Source organism: Heterodontus francisci, chromosome 3, assembly GCF_036365525.1.
Source record: "Heterodontus francisci isolate sHetFra1 chromosome 3, sHetFra1.hap1, whole genome shotgun sequence".
NCBI classification, from domain to species: domain Eukaryota; kingdom Metazoa; phylum Chordata; class Chondrichthyes; order Heterodontiformes; family Heterodontidae; genus Heterodontus; species Heterodontus francisci.
Genome location: NC_090373.1, coordinates 196,259,714 through 196,274,208, shown reverse-complemented (window position 1 = coordinate 196,274,208; position 14,495 = coordinate 196,259,714). Strand labels below are relative to the sequence as shown.

Below are 14,495 nucleotides of genomic sequence, written 5' to 3'. Positions count from 1 at the left end.
TTTTCAAATCCCTCCCTATCTCTGTAACTCCTCCTGACATGCAACTCTCCAAGATCTCTGCGCTCCTCCAATTCCAGCCTCCTGTGCATTCCCGATTTCCATCGCTCCATCTTTGGCGCATATGCCTTCAGCTGCCTAGGCCTTAATTCCCTATAATTCCCTCTCTAAACCTATCTGCCTCTCTCCTCATATCGGTTGCTCCTTAAAAACTACATCTGACCACCAGCTCAAACGTGGTTCCATGTCAAGTTTTGTTAAACACACCTGTGAAATGCCTTGGGATGTTTTCAGACTTCAAAGGGTGCTATAAAAATGCAAGTTGTTGTTGTATACCGTGATTTATCCCCTAATAGCTGGATAGATTTTAGGGGAGGAAGGAGGAATAATGATTCACTTGTTTCACGCTGCTCTGTAATGTTGACTATAATGTCCCAAGGACAGAAATTCATGTGCAAGATTCATGCACAACCAGTTTGGGTCTTGTTCATACCAGCAACCTTTTCACCCTTGAAAGTACATGACTGAGAAATTACCTCGCAGTAATATTTAAAATATTAAATGGGACAGAAAAGGTAAATCGAGAACCAATTAAACCACAACAGTGCGACAATGAGATACAGGTGCAAACTGGCGAAAAGCAAGTCAGGACTGTTTTCGCACATGGTGATCAATATGTGGAGTGGACTTCTGGATAGGGCCATGCAGGTAAAAACGTTGGATAATGTAATGGGAAGGTAAAACTGTTGATTCTTTCTGAATGGTTAAAGATGGGTCAAATGACCTTCCTTGCTCTCATCCAAGCTGGGATCTTGCATTGAAAAGATGGAATTCAGGTCAGGATTGCTTTGTAGAATTGACTATCAATTAAATTTGTAGGCAAGAGCGTCTGCTGTTGTTTTGTCGGATGCTATTTAATGTTGGAGTATGCCAATTAAAGTGGGTTTTACTCAGGCCAAACTCACAATTTCTCAGTTTCCGATTTCAGCATTTCCACAGATTACAGTTTCCAAGCCAAATATTGTACGCAGCAAAACTCAAGAAAAAACGGATGGATCTCACTTTTAAGAAAAACATTTTTTTTGATATGTCCTGCTGAAATCATAAATGCAGTTTTATGTACCATGTGACCATATGAATTAGGAGCAGAAGTAGGCCATTCAGCCCGTTGAGTCTGCTCTGCCATTTAATAAGATCATGGCTGATCTGTTTTTGTCTCGAATTCTACACGCCCATCTATCCCCGATAATCGTTGATTCCCTTACCGAAAAGAATCTATCTCCGTCATAAAAATATTCAATGACCCCATCTCCACCACCTTCTCAGGCAAAGAATTCCAAAGTCACACAACCCTCCGACAGAAAAAATTTCTTCTCATCTCAGTCCTAAATGGGCAACCCCTAATTTTCAAACAGTGCCCCCTAGTTCTGGACTCACCCACAAGAAGAAACATCCTTTCCACATTCACCTAGGCTGTTCACGGGAAAAGGGACGTCTGGCAAGTGGGAGGCTTTTAAAAGTGAGATAGGCAGAGTTCAGGGCTGGCATGTTCATCTTAGCTGGAAGGGCAAGGCTGGCAAGTTTAGGGAACCTTGGTTGATGAGGGATATTGAGGGTCTGGTCAGGACAAAGAAGGAGGCATATGTCAGGTATAGGCAGCTGGGATCAAGTGAGTCCCTCGAGGAATATAAGGGATGTAGAAGTACACTTAAGAATGGAATTAGGAGGGCGAAAAGGGGCCATGAGATTTCCCTGGCAGATAAGATAAAGGAGAATCCTAAAAGATTCTATAAGTATATTAAAAGGGTAGCTAGGGAGAGAGTAGGTCCCCTTAAGGATCTGTGTGGTAATCTATGTGTGGAACCATGGGAAATGGGTGAGGTCTTAAATGAATATTTCTCGTCTGTATTTACCGTGGAGAAGGTCATGGAAGCTAGTGAGTTCAGGGGAGGGAACAGCGATATCCTGGAGCATATCAACATTACAAAGGAGGAAGTGTTGGAGGTTTTGAAGCATTAAGGTGGATAAATCCCCAGGGCCTGACCAGGTGTATCCTAGGATGCTATGGGAAGCAAGGGAGGAGATTGCTGAGGCCCTGGCAGAGATTTTGGTATCATCGTTGGCCACGGGTGAGGTACCAGAAGACTGGAGGATAGCTAATGTTGTGCCTTTATTTAAGAAAGGCAGCAGGGATAAGCCAGGGAACTACAGGCCGGTGAGCCTTACATCAGTGGTGGGAAGGTTATTGGAAGGGATTCTCAGAGACAGGATTCATATGCATTTGGAAAGGCAAGGTCTGATTAGGGATAGGAAGCATGGCTTTGTGCGTGGGAAATCATGTCTCACAAATTTGATTGAGTTTTTTGAGGAAGTGGCCAAGAGGATTGACGAGGGCAGGGCGATGGACGTTGTCTACATGGACTTTAGCAAGGCCTTTGACAAGGTCCCGCATGGAAGACTGGTCCGGAAGGTTCAAACACATGGGATCCAGGGTGAGCTAGCCAATTGGATACAAAATTGGCTTAGTGATAGGAGGCAGAGGGAGGTAATGGAGGGTTGTTTTTCAGATTGGAGGCCGGTGACCAGTGGTGTGCCGCAGGGATCGGTGCTGGGCCCTCTGTTGTTTGTCATATATATTAATGACTTGGATGTGAATGTAAGGGGCATGATTAGTAGGTTTGCAGATGACACCAAAATTGTTTGTATAATGGACAGTGAAGAAGGTTGTCTAAGGTTACAACAGGATATAGATCAACTGGGAAAGTGGGCAAGGGATTGGCAAATGGAATTTAACACAGACAAGTGTGAAGTGATGCATTTTGGGAAGTTAAACCAGGGCAAGACATATACAGTGAATGGCAGGGCCCTGGGGAGTGTTCTTGAGCAGAGAGACCTTGGGGTGCAAGTACATAGTTCCCTGAAAGTGGCAACACAGGTAGACAGGGTGGTGAAGAAGGCGTATGGCATGCTTGCCTTCATCGGCCGAGGCATTGAGTACAAGAGTTGGGACGTCATGTTACAGTTGTACATAACGTTGGTTAGGCTGCATTTGGAGTACTGTGTGCAGTGTTGGTCGCTGCACTACAGGAAAGTTATGATTAAGCTAGAGAGCGTGCAGAAAAGATTCACAAAAATGTTGCCTGGTTTGGAGGGCTTGAGTTATAAAGAGAGATTGGATAGGCTGGGTCTGTTTTCCCTGGAGTGAAGGAGGCTGAGAGGGGACATGATAGAGGTATATAAAATTATGAGAGGCATAGATAGGGTAGATAGCCAGAGTCTGTTTCCCATAGTAGGGGTGACTAAAACTAGAGGACATAGATTTAAGGTGAGAAGGAGGAGGTTTAAAGGGGATCAAAGGGGTAAATTTTTCAAAGAATAGTGGGTATCTGGAATGAGCTGCCTGACGAGGTGGTGGAGGCAGGAACAGTAGCAACAGTTAAGAGGCATCTGGACAGGTAATTGAATGAGCAAGGCATAGAGGGATATGGAATTTATGCAGGCAGGTGGGATTAGTATAGATAGGCATTATGGTCGGCATGGACACGGTGGGCCGAAGGGCCTGTTTCTATGCTGTATGACTCTATGACCTTGTCAAGACGGTTCAGGATCTTATATACTTCAATCAAGTCTCCCCTCACTCTTCTAAACTCCAGTGAAAGCAAGTCCAGTCTATCCAACCTTTCCTCATAAGACAACTCGCTCATTCCAGGTATCAATCTAGTAAACCTCCTCTGAACAGCCTCCAACACATTTACATCCTTTCTTAAATAAGGAGACCAAAACTGCACACAGTATTTGGGATGTGGTCTCACCAACGCCCTGATTAACTGAAGCATAACATAGAACATAGAACATACAGCACAGAACAGGCCCTTCGGCCCACAATGTTGTGCCGATCCTTTGTCCTCTGTCAAGGACAATTTAATCTATACCCCATCATTCTCCTTTATCCATATACCTATCCAAAAGCCTTTTGAAAGTCCCTAAAGTTTCTGACTCAACAACTTCCCCGGGCAAGGCATTCCATGCCTCGACCACTCTCTGGGTAAAGAACCTTCCCCTGACATCCCCCTTATATCTCCCACCCTTCACCTTAAATTTATGACCCCTTGTAACGCTTTGCTCCACCCGGGGAAAAAGTTTCTGACTGTCTACCCTATCTATTCCCCTGATCATCTTATAAACCTCTATCATGTCACCCCTCATCCTTCTCCTTTCTAATGAGAAGAGGCCTAGAATGTTCAGCCTTTCCTCGTAAGACTTATTCTCCATTCCAGGCAACATCCTGGTAAATCTCCTCTGCACCCTCTCCAAGGCTTCCACATCCTTCCTAAAATGAGGCGACCAGAACTGCACACAGTACTCCAAATGAGGCCTTACCAAGGTCCTGTACAGCTGCATCATCACCTCACGGCTCTTAAATTCAATCCCTCTGCTAATGAACGCTAACACCCCATATGCCTTCTTCACAGCCCTATCCACTTGAGTTGCAACTTTCAATGATCTATGCACATAGACCCCAAGGTCTCTCTGCTCCTCCACATGCCCAAGAACCCTACCGTTAACCCAGTATTTTGCATTCATGTTTGTCCTTCCAAAATGGACGACCTCACACTTTTCAGGGTTAAACTCCATCTGCCACTTTTCAGCCCAGCACTGCAACCTATCCAAGTCCCTTTGCAGACGACAATAGCCCTCCTCGGTATCCACAACTCCACCAACCTTTGTATCATCTGCAAATTTACTGACCCACCCTTCGACTTCCTCATCCAAGTCGTTAATAAAAATCACAAACAGGAGAGGACCCAGAACTGATCCCTGCGGCACACCACTGGTAACTGGGCTCCAGGCTGAGTATTTACCATCTAAGACCACTCTCTGCCTTCTATCAGTTAGCCAATTCTTAATCCAACTGGCCACATTCCCCACTATCCCATGCCTCCTGACTTTCTCCATAAGTCTACCATGGGGGACCTTATCAAATGCCTTACTAAAATCCATGTACACCACATCCACTGGTTTACCCTCATCCACTTGCTTGGTCACCTGCTCAAAGAATTCAATCAGGCTTGTGAGGCAAGACCTACCCCTCACAAAACCGTGCTGACTGTCCCGAATCAAGCAGTGTCTTTCCAGATGCTCAGAAATCCTATCCCTCAGCACCTTTTCCATCAACTTGCCTACCACCGAAGTAAGACTAACTGGCCTGTAATTCCCAGGGTTGTTCCTATTCCCTTTCTTGAACAGGGGCACAACATTTGCCACCCTCCAATCACCTGGTACCACCCCCGTCAACAGAGAAGATGAAAAGATCATTGCCAGCGGCTCTGCAATTTCATCCCTTGCTTCCCATAACATCCTTGGATATACCCCGTCAGGCCCGGGAGACTTGTCTATCTTCAAGTTATTCAAAAACCCCAACACATCTTCCCTCCTAACGAGCACTTCCTCGAGCTTACCAGTCTGTTTCACACCGTCCTCTTCAGTAATACACCCCTTCTCATTCGTAAATACCGAAGAGAAGTACTCATTCAAAACCTCACTTATCTCTTCCGGCTCAACACACAGTCTCCCGCTATTGTCCTTGACCGGACCTACGGTCCCCCTAGTCATCCTCATATTTCTGACATACGCGTAAAAGGCCTTGGGGTTTTCTTTTATCCTACCCGCCAAGCATTTTTCATGCCCTCTCTTAGCTCTCCTAATCCCTTTCTTCAGATCCTTCCTGGCCATCTTGTATCCCTCCAGAGCTATGCCTGTGCCCTTTTTCCTCAACTTTATATACGCATCCTTCTTCTTCCTAACAAGACTCTCAACCTCTCTTGTCAACCACGGTTCCCTCACATGACCATCCCTTCCCTGTCTGACAGGGACATGCTTATCAATGGCCCCTACTATCTGCTCCTTGAAAAAGTTCCACATTTCGACCGTGCCCTTCCCTGCCAGCATATGCTCCCAACTTATGCTCCTCAGTTCCTGCCTGACAGCATCATATCTACCCTTCCCCCAATTGTAAACCTTGCCCTGTTGCACATACCTATCCCTCTCCATTACCACAGTGAATGCTACAGAATTGTGATCACTATCTCCAAAGTGCTCGCCCACCAACAGCTCTATCACTTGCCCTGGTTCATTACCTAGTACCAAATCCAATATTGCCTCCCCTCTGGTCGGGCAATCTACATACTGAGTCAGAAAAGCTTCCTGGACATACTGCACAAACACTACCCCATCCAAACTATTCGATCTAAAGAGTTGCCAATCAATATTTGGGAAGTTGAAATCCCCCATAATTACTACCCTGTGACTTCTGCTCCTTTCCAAAATCTGTTTCCCAATCTGCTCTTCCACCTCCCTGCTGCTATTGGGGGGCCTATAGAAAACTCCCATCAAGGTGACTGCTCCTTTCCTGTTCCTGACCTCAACCCACAGTGCCTCAGTCGGCAGATCCTCCTCGAAAATTCTTTCAGCAGTTGTTACACTATTTCTAACTAACAATGCCACCCCCCCACCTCTTTTACCACCATTCCTAATCTTATGAAAACATCTATAACCAGGTACCTCCAAAAACCATTCCTCCCCCTCACCTATCCACGTTTCAGTGATGGCCACAACATCGTAGTCCCAAGTGCCCATCCACGCCTTCAATTCACTCACCTTATTCCTGATGCTTCTTGCGTTGAAGTATACGCACTTTAACCCTTCTCCGTGCCCATCTGTCCTCTGTGACAGTGCTACCTTCCCCAATACCTCACTACACTCTTTGTCTTTCTGAGTGGACCCACTGGTCCCTGGATTACAAGTCCGGTTCCCATCCCCCTCCCAAACTAGTTTAAACCCTCCCGAACAGTACTAGCAAACCTCCCTCCCAGGATATTGGTGCCCCTCTGGTTCAGATGCAGCCCGTCCTGTTTGAACAGGTCCCATCTTCCCCAGAATGCAGTCCAATTATCCAAGAACTGGAAGCCCTCCCTCCTACACCATTCCTGCAGCCACGTGTTCAGCTGTGCTCTCTCCCTATTCCTAGCCTCACTATCACGTGGCGCCGGCAACAAACCAGAGATAACAACTCTGTCCGTCCGAGCTTTCAGCTTCCAGCCTAACTCCCTAAACTCACTTCTAACATCTGTGCCACCCTTCCTTCCTACGTCGTTGGTGCCAATGTGCACCACGACCTCTGGCTGCTCCCCCTCCCCTTTAAGGATCCTGAAGACGCGATCACAAACATCACGGACCCTGGCACCAGGGAGGCAACAAACCATCCGTGCGTCTCGCCTGCGCCCACAGAACCGCCTGTCCGTACTCCTCACCATCGAGTCCCCGATGACTAGTGCTCTCCCATTCTCCCTCCTTCCCTTCTGAGCCACAGTGCAGGACCCCGTGCCAGAGGCCCGGTCACTGCAGCCTGCCCCCGATAGGCCGTCCCCCCCAACAGTATCTAAAACTGTATACTTGTTGTTGAGGGGAACGACCACAGGAGATCCCTGCACTGACCTCTTCCCACCTCTAACTGTTACCCAGCTGCCTTTGATTTGTGGAGTAACGACCTCCGTGTAGCTTCTATCTATCAACCCCTCAGCTTCCCGAATGATCCTCAGTTCATCCAGCTCCAGCTCCAATTCCCTAACACGGTCTGATAGGAGCTGGAGACGGATGCACTTCCAGCAGGTGAAGTCGGCAGGGTCACCGGAGGTTCCCCTCACCTCGAACATACTGCAGGAGGAGCAATACACTACACTGGCTGCCATTTCTTTTATTCAATTACCCCTTAGTTAAGTACAACTATAGATATTAACAAAAACAGTAAATAGCTTACCTGCTCAGTCCTTTTTGGTTAGAGGAGGAGGGTAAAAAGGGTCTTATTATTAGGTTAGAGGAGGAGGATGGGTGGGAGACACTACATGTGTAGTGGCTCGGGTTTACTCAGCTCCGCACCTTTAAGGAAAATACCTGCCCAGGAGTCCTCGCTGCCGACCAGCTTCCGGTTCCTCCGGCGCCAAAAGAAACTCAAAGACAAGGAAAACAGTAAGTAAAACAGTAAGTACTTACTTTCAAAACACAGCTCCTGATGCCTTCACTCACCCACCGAAGAGTCGCTACCTTCTCCTGCTGCTCCGCCGGGAAATGAGGCCGAGTCCACGGAGCTCCGCACCTTTAAGGAAAATACCTGCCCAGGAGTCCTCGCTGCCGACCAGCTTCCGGTTCCTCCGGCGCCAAAAGAAACTCAAAGACAAGGAAAACAGTAAGTAAAACAGTAAGTACTTACTTTCAAAACACAGCTCCTGATGCCTTCACTCACCCACCGAAGAGTCGCTACCTTCTCCTGCTGCTCCGCCGGGAAATGAGGCCGAGTCCACGGAGCTCCGCACCTTTAAGGAAAATACCTGCCCAGGAGTCCTCGCTGCCGACCAGCTTCCGGTTCCTCCGGCGCCAAAAGAAACTCAAAGACAAGGAAAACAGTAAGTAAAACAGTAAGTACTTACTTTCAAAACACAGCTCCTGATGCCTTCACTCACCCACCGAAGAGTCGCTACCTTCTCCTGCTGCATCCTTACTTTTATTTTCAATTCCTCTCTTCATAAAGGACAGCATTCCATTAGCCGCCTTTATTACATGCTGTACCTTCCTACTAACCTTTTGTGACTCATGCACGAGAACACCTAGATCCCTCCGCACCTGAGAATTCTGCAGTTGTACCCCCGTTTAAGTAATACTCTGCTTGCCAAAGTGAACAACTTCACTTTTTCCCACATTATCCTCCATCTGCCAGATTTTTCCCACTCACTCAACCTATCTATATCAGACTGCAAGCTCCTTATGTCCTTTTCACAACATACTTTCCTTGCTATCTTTGTGTTATCTGTAAATTTAGCTACCATAGCTCCCCTCATCTCAGTCATTGATGTAATATTGTAAAGCACCAGACGTTTGTTTTTTTAACAATCCAGTTATTAGAATTAGAATTATCTTTGTTTTGACTTTCACAAAGCTCACTGGAATGCTCATTGGATTTTTTTTTTACAATATTCAAAACAGAGAACACAATTTCTTTTTAAATTCAGGTGCATCAACTCATTCAAAAACAAAAACCTTCCTTCGAAGATACATCTCCTCAAATGAAAATGTCGACGAGGATGGGATTCGAACCCACGCGTGCAGAGCACAATGGATTAGCAGTCCATCGCCTTAACCACTCGGCCACCTCGTCCCACTACAATCAAATGAAGGCCTAATCTTCTTGCAACAGCTAACAGGCCGTCTGCCAACATAATTATTCAGACTTTCTGTCCACAGCAGCTCCGCCATAAACCCGGGGCCTTTCCTCTCCTGACTTCACCCGGTTATATATCATTTGTTTATTGAGTGGTGCCAATCCTGTCACCTCAGCTAAAGGCAGCAACAGCTCCTCAAAGTATCAGATCGCTTCAATCCTGAATGAAAAGTTATTTTCAACAAGCTGAAGAACGCTAACAGGCTTTACTTTGAACACATTTTCTCACGTGGAAGTTTCTGGTACTAACTACGTTTCTCCGCAGGGCAAGGGGGGAGGGCCGAGCTCCAGTTCCACCCACACGCCCTCATTGGCTAGTTTACTTTCAGTCTCCTCCATTCGATTGGTCCACTGCAACGTCACTCACCTCGGAGCCCTTTCGCCAGGTTCGGTTTAAGTATTGACTTGAGTCGCGTTTTCTTTGAATTCAACATGGGATTGGTCCAAAGTCATCAGTCAAGCGGCACGCTGCCGCGGATCCCGCTTATCATTGGTTCATCTGGTTATCAGTCACAAAGGGAGGCGGGGTTCCAAAGAATCAAGCTAGTTCGAGACAGGGAGTGGGTGGGACTTTGCAGTGGGCGGGGCCATAGCGCAGCCCATTGATCAATCGTAAAGAGGCAAATTCCATAACCGCCTCGACGATTGGTTAATAAAAGTGTCAATTAGCGGCAGGTGCCCGCCTCTCGGCTGTGTTTCGCGCTAGCGAGTTTGGTTGAAGGCCATTTGCGAAACGTCAACAAGGTAAATTGCTGTTGTCGGTGGCGGCGTCGTGTTGGTCGTCGTTGTGGTGCGCCGCCTCCTTCTGCTCGTTGGTGGCGGTGGCTGTCGTGTACCGGGGGAAAGTGCGCCTCTGTCAGGACGCGAGGTTGGGTTTAATTGCTGGTGTGCTGACTGAAAAACACATTCACTCAGATATTAAGGAAGAAAGAGGGATTTAGAGAAAGAGAGAGAGCCCGGAATCTCATCGACCATTCCCTCCTCAGGTATGTCTCTTAGAAACACGCTGAGTTCAGCGGCTGGACTATAACTTTTCTACATGACCGCAAGGAGAGGGGCGATGAAAGTTCTGTGGCTTAGTGTTTTTTTAAATACAAATTTCAAACAAGGCCCTAAATAAAAGAGCTGAGGTTTAAAAAGCTGCCCCATAACAAACTTTCAGGTCGTCCCTACTTGTCTGTCCAGTCATCTAGCGGCTGTATATCTGTTAACTTCAGAATTAATGGGAACCAAATGTGATGTTTCTGTGCTAAATACGTGCAACATTTAAATGCATTTTAATATGAAGCAAACAGGCTGCCCTCAAAAGCATATATTTGTTGCCATGGGACCAAAAGTGAAACAACCCGAATTGTTCGAACCCAAAATAAAAGTAAAATACTGCGGATGCTGGAAATCTGAAGTAAAAACAAGAAATGCTGGAAATACTCAGCAGGTCTGGCAGCATCTGTGGAGAGAGAATCAGAGTTACTGTGTCAGGTCAGTGACCCTTCATCTTCCAGGAATGCCTACCTTGAAGAAGTTCTGCTCTTCTCTCCGACGGGATTTCCGTTTGTCTCTTTTACCTTGTTCACCTTCATTGCTTTCTATTTCCCGCCTGGTGTTTGATAAGGTGTGTGCCAAAACTCGTTTTCACAGCCACATCTCCTTCCTCAGCGACTGTCTCCAGCTCCAACTTATTCCACGTGTTTGAACCCAAGTTCTGTCTTAACAATTAACTGAGCTAAGCAGTCATTCTGCAAATATGCCATAAGAAATCAGCATTTTTGGGAATTAAGATTTAATGTAAAATTGTAATGTAGTCACTGTAGGAAAGTTAAATACAATTTTTAATTAATGCAGTGCTAGTGCTAGATATAGTACTAGATTTTTTAAAAATATTATGTCATTAGATCCAAGACACTAGTTTATTTTAAGAATGTCTGTCAAAGCTACAGATGTCTGTCTGAATGGATGTATTTTTTGTGATACGAAGTCATGCAAATATACCATTTGATTACTACTGCCCCATTAGAATGATTTTGTTTGTGTATCATAGTAATGTGGACTTGTTTGGGACAGGAAAAAACTTAGTCTATCTAGCCTACTCTTCCAATTCTCGCTTAGAGAAGTTGATGCTGGAAAGCTATCCCATGTTGGAACTGAATGTCAGCATTAAGCACTCTCAAATCAACATAGTTAGCTGCATAGTAAGATTCCCTCTACTGAGTTCCAAGTGTCAGCATCTCCTACTGCATCATTTCCATTTCCATCTGTCATGCTTCCAAATCAGTTTTGTATAATGGGCAGGGGTTCAAACTGCTCAAAATCATCAAGTTAAAATCCTTATAGGCAGCATCTAGAGCATGAGGTTATTTCATCTTTTTACACTGGATTCAAAATCATCCTTCTATCAGAGGTGAGAGGCCAGCCTTTAACTCACTGCACTATTGCATGTTCCTCCAAGCTGAAATTTTAATAAATATGCATTCTTTGGTTTTATTTTTAGTTTTATTTGCAATGGGTGTTTAAAATGTCTTCTGATAAGCCTAGCTTAAAAAGTTCTAATGGTAATTTAGATTTTTGACATTATCTTTAACTCGTTGCAGTTAGTTAGTTCAGGATTTAACTTTCCAATCACCCTGTGGCAGGAAGCAGTAAGGAAGCACTTTCAAGTACCCAGGAAAAAATGGAAGTCTGGAAAAAAATTCTATTATTAGAACTTGTGTGTATAGAAGGTTGATGGTTAAATTATATGATTTGAATGGAAAACGTGTATTTAAGTTTTTAAGATTTGGTATGTGACAAATAATCAGATCTCATTTTAAACTATTTTAAGAAAGAAGTCGTTTGAAAGCAAAATATAGAAACAGTCTTCTGTCTTACATAACAACATTGTGATTTCTATTGGGGAGGGAAAAGGTGGGAGAGGGAATGTTTTCAATTCTCTGTTTTATTAATTGGGGCTAAAGAGACCTGAGCTGAATTTTCTTTTTAGTAATTCAGTGGGTCGGAAATATTATCTTACTGTTTATTTTCGTAGGATAAACAATCTGTGAGTGTGGGAAGTTCCACCCCAAATGCTTTATTATTGTTTGGCCAGGCTGCTTGGAGCCAGACTGAGAGCATATCAGTATGCTGCATGTGACTGCAGTAGCAGCTCAGTTCTTTCCGACTTTAAACATTGCCAAATGATTCCTTGATCTGGTTAAGCTAATTTGCCCAGCTTTTATCATGTTAAAATGTGAATGGCTACTGTATTTTTCAGGTGTTTATTTGATGCTTCCTAAACTGTAACAATCTTTCACTTGAGTCTAACAACTTTTAATGATCGTGACGTTGAAGGAAACCCTTCATGTTCAAAAGCATTTTTGAAAACCGAATCTTTTAGTTTCAATTAACACAGGTGCAGCAGGTGAAATTAAATAGTGTTTGACTACAAGAAAACATCCATAATTGAGAAATTTCTACACTTTAATTCCAATTATTTGCCCTTCATGATCTATTTAAAACTAATATTTTATCCAAGCTATAAGTTACCCCAGCTAAATTCTCTCTTCCTGACTCAGCATCTTTCCTTCAGCCTATTTGTGAAGTGCCTTGGTATGTTTCCTAAAATTACACAGAATTTGAAAAACAGAAACAGGCCATTTGGTCCAACTCATCTATGATGGTGTTTATGCTCCATATGAGTCTCTTCCCACCCAACTAGCATATCCTTCTATTCCTTTCTCCCTCATGTACTTATCTAGCTTCGCCTTAAAGACAGCTGTGCTATTCACCTCAACCACACTTTGTAGTAGCAAGTTCCACATTCTCACTACTCATTGTACAAGGTTATGCTGATTGGGTTAGATGGAGAGGGAAAAGAGGAGGCTCAGACAGAGCATAAGCATTGGTTCAGACCGGTTATGCCAAATGACCTGTTTGTATGCTGTACATTCCATGCAATTTTTTACATTTAAAGGCACCATATAAATTCAAGTTGTTGTTGAGGTACATTTACATATGAACATACGAATTAGGAGCAGGAGTAGGCCACTTGGCCCTTCAAGCCTGCTCTGCCATTCAGTAAGATTGTGGCTGAACTGATTGTTACCTCGACTCCACATTCCCACCTACCCCCTATAATCTTTCACCCCCCTGCTTATCAAGAATCTCTCTACCTCTGCCTTAAAAATATTTAAAGACTCTGCTTCCACTGCCTTTTGAGGAAGAGAGTTCCAAAGACACATGACCCTCTGAGAGAAAAAAATTCACCTCATCTCTGTCTTAAATGGGCGATCCCTTATTTATAATAGTGATCCCTAGTTCTAGATTCTCCCACAAGAAGAAAAATCCTTTCCACATCCACCTTGTCAAGACCCCTCAGAATCTTGTATGTTTCAATCAAGTCGCCTCTTACTCTTCTAAACTCCAGCTGATACAAGCCTAACCTGTCCCAACTTTCCTCATAAGATAACCCACCCATTCCAGGTATTAGTCGAATAAACCTTCTCTGAACTGCTTCCTACGCATTTACATCCTTCCTTAAATAAGGAGACCAATACTGTGCACAGTACTCCAGATATGGTCTCACCAATGCCCTGTATAACTGAAGCATATCCTCCCTACTTTTGTATTCAATTCCCCTCGCAATAGACAATAACATTCTATTAGCTTTCCTAATTATGTGCTGTACTTGCATACTAACCTTTTGCAATTCATGCACTAGGACACCCAGATCCCTCTGCATCTCAGAGCTCTGCAATCTCTCACCATTTAGATAATATGCTTTTTTATTCTTCCTGCCAAAGTGGACAATTTCACATTTTCCCATATTATGCTCCCATTTGCCAGATCTTTGCCCACTCACTTAGGCTAACTCTATCCGTTTGTAGCCTTCTTCACAAGTTACTTTCCTACCTATCTTTGTGTCATCAGCAAATTTAGCAACCATACCTTCGGTCCCTTCATTAAAACCATTTATATAAATTGTAAAGTTGAGGTCGCAGCACAGATCCCTGTGGCACACCACTTGTTACATCTTGCCAACCGGAAAATGACCCATTTATGTGTACTCTCTCTTTCCTGTTAGCTAGCCAATCTTGTATCCATGCCTATATGTTACCCCCTACACCATGAGCTTTTATTTTCCGCAATAACCTTTGATATGATACCTTTGCAAATGCCACCTGAAAATTTAAGTACAGTACATCCACCACTTCCCCTTTATCCACAGCACATGTTACTACTTCAAAGAATTCCA

At 44.5% G+C, this 14,495-nt stretch overlaps 1 protein-coding gene and 1 non-coding gene across 9 annotated transcripts in view; one reads left to right on the top strand and one right to left on the bottom strand.

The window, feature by feature from the left end:
• Window positions 1-9,123: 9,123 nt before the first annotated feature.
• On the bottom strand, window positions 9,124-9,205 carry trnas-gcu (transfer RNA serine (anticodon GCU)). Its single transcript has one exon. It is a non-coding gene; the product is annotated as a tRNA-Ser (tRNA).
• Window positions 9,206-9,989: 784 nt separating this feature from the next.
• Window positions 9,990-14,495, top strand: part of disp1 (dispatched homolog 1 (Drosophila)) — a 567,770-nt gene continuing 563,264 nt past the window's right edge. For 6 of the 8 annotated variants that reach the window (XM_068028054.1, XM_068028065.1, XM_068028063.1 and 3 more), the window contains exon 1: window positions 9,991-10,254. The gene's annotated coding sequence lies outside the window, so the exon portion shown is untranslated. Of the gene's footprint in view, window positions 10,255-10,692; window positions 10,748-14,495 lie in introns of those variants that run through there. The other 2 variants (XM_068028051.1, XM_068028052.1) reach the window with 2 other exon arrangements.